Genomic DNA, 6,000 nt, shown 5'->3' with positions numbered 1-6,000 from the left:
GAACATATGCTATCGCATCGCCATCGGTGACGATTAAATCGGGTTACACTTGAAATGCGCTAAGTCGCTACAATCGCTTGTGTCAATTTAAAAGATGGTGAGAGTAAGACCTCTTGTCTGTCAGAGTGGATCGTCATAGTCTTTGATTGGAATCAATGTGTCGCTGGAGTTGAACATATGCTATTGCATCGTCATCAATGACGATTAAATCGGGTTACACCTGATATGCGCGAAGGCGCTACAATCGCTTGTGTCAATTTAAAAGATGGTGGGAGTAAGACCTCTGTCTGTCAGAGTGGATCGTAGTAGTCTTTGATTGGAATCAATGTGTCACTGGAGTTGAACATATGCTATTGCATCGTCATCAATGACGATTAAATCGGGTTACACCTGATATGCGCGAAGGCGCTACAATCGCTTGTGTCAATTTCAAAGAAGGTGGGAGTAAGACCTCTTGTCTGTCAGAGTGGATCGTCATAGTCTTTGATTGGAATCAATGTGTCGCTGGAGTTGAACATATGCTATCGTATCATCATCGGTGACGATTAAATCGGGTTACACTTGAAATGCGCTAAGTCGCTACGATTGCTAGTGTCAATTTAAAAGATGGTGGGAGTAAGACCTCATGTCTGTCATAGTGGATCATAGTAGTCTTTGATTGGAATCAATGTGTCGCTGGAGTTGAACATATGCTATCGCATCGTCATCGGTGATCATTAAATCGGGTTACACCTGGAACGCGCTAAAGCGCTACAATCGCTTGTGTCAATTTCAAAGATGGTGGGAGTAAGACCTCTTGTCTGTCAGAGTGGATCGTCATAGTCGTTGATTGGAATCAATGTGTTGCTGGAGTTGAACATATGCTATCGTATCATCATCGGTGACGATTAAATCGGGTTACACTTGAAATGCGCTAAGGCTCTACGATCTTTTGTGTTGTTTCAGTTATAATAGTAGGAGTAAGACCTCCCGTTCGTAAGAGCGGATCGTAGTAGTCTTTGATTGGAATCAATGTGACGTTGGAGTTGAACATATGCAATCGCATCGTCATCGGTGACGATTAAATCGGGTTACACCTGAAACTTACTAAAGCGCTACACTCGTGTCGTTTTTGAATTGACATAAGGAGTGAGACCTCTCGTCTGCAAGAGTGGATCGTAAAGTAGCAACTCTGATAAACATTATGTATTTTGTTAACTGCTTCGCCATCTTAGTCCCTGTCTTGTCAACTGTCTTGTGTTTTTTCTTCTCCTCCAATCAGCTTCCTCGATTTAGTATGGTTTGTTCAGGTTTGTCTCGCTTGTCTCGAAGATAAATATTTCGTTACTGTTTTACTTTCCGTTTTTGACGGTTTATTATCGTGTCTCGTCTCGCCTCACTGTTTCAAGATTTTGAGGGATTTTGCGTTCGTGTGCGTCCGTAAAAGTCAACGTCTCGTTCCTTGTATTGCGTTTGTTCTTTCCTTCCCCGGGAATGGCCAACCAGCTATCCCAATCTATTTTGGTTTGTCCAGGTCCGTCTCGTTTGTCTTAATAGTAACTATGTGTTTAGGTTCTTGTCAGTTACGTGTCTCGTTCGTCTCGTCATTTTGTATTGTGTTTGTTCTTACCGTCCATTATGTCGAGCATTCACTTCAGTTGATCTAATTCGGTTTGTCCAGGTCTGTCTTGTTTGTCTTGATAGTCACTATGTATGAAGTTTTGTTTATTTAATGTGTCTTGTCTTGCCTCACTGTTTCAACGTTTTGAGGGATTTTGTGTTCATGTGCGTCCGTCTCGTCAATTTGTTTGTTCTTCCACTCCATAGTATTGGCCAATCAGCTCATTCCACCTCGTGTGGTCGGTCCAGGTTTGTCTTGTTTGTCTTGATAGTCAATGTTTATTCAGTCCCTGGTTTTCTTTCAGTTTTTTTTTCAGAATGTCTCATTCTTTGTGTTGCGTTTGTTCTTTCCTTCCCTGGGAATGGCCAACCAGCTCTCCCAATCTAGTTTGATTTGTCCAGGTCTGTCTTGTTTGTCTTAATAGTAACTATGTGCTTAGGTTCTTGTCAGTTATGTGTCTTGTCCGTCTCGTCGTTTTGTATTGTGTTTGTTCTTACCCTCCATTATGTCGAGCATTCATTTCAGTTGATCTAATTCGGTTTGTCCAGGTGTGTCTTGTTTGTCTCGATAGTCACGATGTATGAAGTTTCGTTTATCTAATGTGTCTTGTCTTGCCTCACTGTTTCAAAGTTTTGAGGGATTTTGTGTTCATATGCATCCGTCTCGTCAATTTGTTTGTCCTTCCACTCCAGAGTATTGGCCAATCAGCTCATTCCACCGAGTGTGGTCGGTCCAGGTATGTCTTGTTTGTCTCGATAGTCGATGTTTGTTTAGCTCCTGGTTTTCTTGCAGTTTTTTTTTTCAGAACGTCTCATTCCTTGTGTTGCGTTTGTTCTTTCCTTCCCTGGGAATGGCCAACCAGCTCTCCCAATCTAGTTTGGTTTGTCCAGGTCTGTCTTGTTTGTCTTAAGAGTTAATATGTGTTTAGGTACTTGTCAGTTATGTGTCTCGTCTTGCCTCATCACTCCTAGGTTCTGCGTGTCCGTCTCGTCATCTTGTATTGTGTTTGTTTAGCTCCCTTGATCTAATTCTGTTTGTCTAGGTGTGTCTTGTTTGTCTCGATAGTCACTACGTATGAAGTTTCTGGTATTCCTTTAGTTTTTGTTTATTTATTGTGTCTTGTCTTGCCTCACTGTTTCCAGGTTTTGAGGGATTTTGTGTTCATCTGCGTCTGTCTCGTCAATGTGTTTGTTTTTCCACTCCATAGTATTGGTCAATCAGATTATTCAACCTCGTGTGGTCGGTCCAAGTAGGTCTTGTTTGTCTCGGTTGTCAATGTTTATTTAGTTCACGGCTTTCTTTCAGTTTTTTTCAGTTCATTGTTCCACTTCAAGTATTGGCCATTCGGCACCCTCAGCTTAGTGTGTTTTATCTAGGTGTCTTTCGTTTGTCTCTATCGACAGTGTGTATTGAGCTCCTGTTGAGGGTGTCCCTGCCCCCTGGGATTGGCTCCAGCACGCCCGTGACCCTTCGGAGGATAAGCAGATAATGGATGGATGGATGGATGAGTTCCTTTAGCTGCCGTTGGTTCATTGTTTTGTCTTGTCCTCATAAATTCTAGTTTTTAATTGATTTTGTGTTCATGAGTGTCCGTCTCGCTCATAGTCTCATAAATTTGTGTTGCGGTTGTCCGACTCCTCCCTGGTGTCATCCAATCAGCTTCCTCAATTTAGTGTGGTTTGTCCAGTTGTCTCTTGTTTGTCTTGTTAATCAGTCACTATTTAGTTTGTGGTTTTCTTTCACTTCGTGTCGATGAATTGCCATTCCTTGTCTTGTCTTACCGTTCATGAGAGTGAAAAAGCATTCGCTTCGTTTTTGTTTTGGACTTTCGACCAGGTATGTCTCGTTTGTTTCAATCGTCAGTATTCGGTTTTTATATTCTTTCTTTTTTTCCAGTTCATTGTCGTGTCTTCTCTTACCTCACCGTTTCTAGGTTTTGAGGGATTTTGTGTTTGTGTGCTTTGTCTCGTTCACTTTCTTGTCAATTTGTATCGTGTTTGTTCTTCCCTTCCATGAAGTCTTCTAATCGGCTTCCTCCATCTAGTGCGGTTTGACAAGTTGTCTCTGGTTTATCTTGTTAGACTGTATTTAGTTCTTGGTTTTTCTTTGAGCTCTTGTCAGTTCTTTTCGTGTCTCGTTAGATTCTAATGTTCCTGACTAGTTTCTTTCTCCGGTGTCTTCTTTTGCACCAGTTGAGATGTTTGTTTTGCTACTTTTGTCATGATTACTGATGTGACTCACCTGTGCCCGCTCATTTGGTGCCAAACGCCACGGGTTCTGATTGGCTCCCTGTCAGTATTTGAACCCAGTCCTGTCTGTTTCCTGTGGTAAGTCAGTCTACGAACCTCACTATATACTAGTCAAGCCTTTTTCGACCCTGACTCCCACTTGTCCGGTTTTTGCTCCAGTCTGTCCCCGGCCTCGACCCGTTTTGTTCCTGACCTCGTCTGCTCTCCCGTCCCGGCTTACGACCTATTTTTGTCCCCGACGATGTCTACTCACCCGTTTTGGCTTACGACTCGTTACCGACCCCGACCACGCCTTGCTCTCCCAGTCCCAGCTACCGACCCGTTTTTTCCGTCCCTAACACCGCCATCGCTTGCTACAGATTATCCACTTCCGTGTTCGGATCACAATCAGAGTACGAGAGCGACTTGCTTCCCGCGTCCAGCGAACACCGGATCGTGGGCGCAGTCCTTCCTCTTCCCTTCAATAAAACATTCCGCAATTGGGTCCTGTTTCCGTTCTGGTCCAGGTTTTGAGGTATTTTGCATTCATGTGCATCCGTCTCGGTCACAGTCTAGTCACTTGTGTTTGTTTTTCTCATCCCTAGTGTCGGCCAATCTGCTCCCTTGATTTAGTGAGGTATGTCACGTTGATCATGTGTATATTGTTTCTGATTTTCTTGCAGTTTTTGTTGGTTCGTTGTTCTGTCTGGTTAGGTCCATCAATGTCAAGAACCGGAACCGGATCAGGACCCAAATGTGTGACGTTTCTCACAGAAGTCTTTTATTTTACGGTAAATGGGGAGTCATGCACGTAAGGCAGCGGTCTGGCTTGGAATGACAGGAAGCCAGAGACTGACGAAATCGATACCAATTGCTCGAGCAGATATCGGTCGGATGGGATCGATACCGAACTGGACGGACAGGATTGATATCTAAACAGGATATCGAAATTAAACAGGACAAACTAGACGGGGACGAAACTGGAAACCGAGATTAAACAACGGGACAGACAGGAGTGATATCAAAACAGGGTATCGATATTAAACAGGACAAACTAGACGGGGACGAAACTGGAAACTGAAATGAAACAACGGGACGGACGGGATTGATATCAAAACAGGAAATCGGAATTAAATTGGACAAACTAGACGAGAACCAAACTGGAAACTGATATCAAACAGGAAAAAATAAACCGGAACCATACTGGACAGGAAATACCAACAGGAACCAGAACCGAGTCAAAACCCACGTCTTGCAGGGCAGAGGTTCGTTGATGGACTGACAAAGGAAGAGTGAGAGCACTGAGCTTAGATAGATGTTTCTGGCTGGTTTCCGATTCCCACTTTTCCTTTTGTACCAATTTAGTCTCTTATTTTGTTACTTTTGTCCTCAAGATTTTTTTCTTTGAGTTTTCATTTCAGTGAGTTATGTTTGCGACCTTGTTAAATCACTTTTGAGACCATCATCAAATAAAATTCATCGTATCATAATTTTAATCGGATCGAGACGTGTCTAAATTGGACCGAACCATTTTGCTTCGTAAATATTTTTTGGTGATATCGGAAAGTTGACTAAATGGGATCTTCCTTTTTTCATGATAATAGAAGACTAGGAAATAGCACAGGGTTCTGCAACTTTTTTCTAGCGTCAAGCTCAAATTTGCTACTTCATAGAAGGAAATGGCACCCACTTTTAGATACATTTCTAGAATAACAACTGTTCTTCTTCTACTTACTATGTTGTTATTACCAGGTTAGTTATTGCAAGTAGTAAAAAGAGCGAAAAATTACACAGAGAAATAAAGATAGAAAAAGAAAGAGAGAGAGAAAAAAAAGAAAGACAGTAAGTAAGAAAGAAAAAAGAAAGAGTGAAAGAAAGAAAGAGAGAGCGGGGAGGGGGGAGGCAGAGAGAACGAAAAGTAAAAAAAGAGAGAGGGAGAGAGGGACAGAGAAAAAGACATGAAGGTAAAAAGAAACAAAGAAACAAAGAAACAAATAGATGAAGGTAACAAAACAAAGAAAGAAGGAAAGAAAGAATGAGATGAAGGTAGAAAGAAAGAAATTAATACAGACAGACAGACAGAAAGAGATGAAGGTAGATAGAAAGAAATAAAGAGATGAAGGTAAAAAACAAAGACAGAAAGAAAGAAAGAAAGAAAGAAAAAGACATGAA

The sequence above is a fragment of the Urocampus carinirostris genome, chromosome 4 (genome assembly GCF_059441175.1).
Source record: "Urocampus carinirostris isolate Australia breed hairy pipefish chromosome 4, RoL_Ucar_1.0, whole genome shotgun sequence".
Classification (NCBI taxonomy): Eukaryota; Metazoa; Chordata; class Actinopteri; order Syngnathiformes; family Syngnathidae; genus Urocampus; species Urocampus carinirostris.
The sequence above is the reverse complement of the archived record's forward strand: the minus strand, read 5'-3'. Positions refer to the sequence as shown.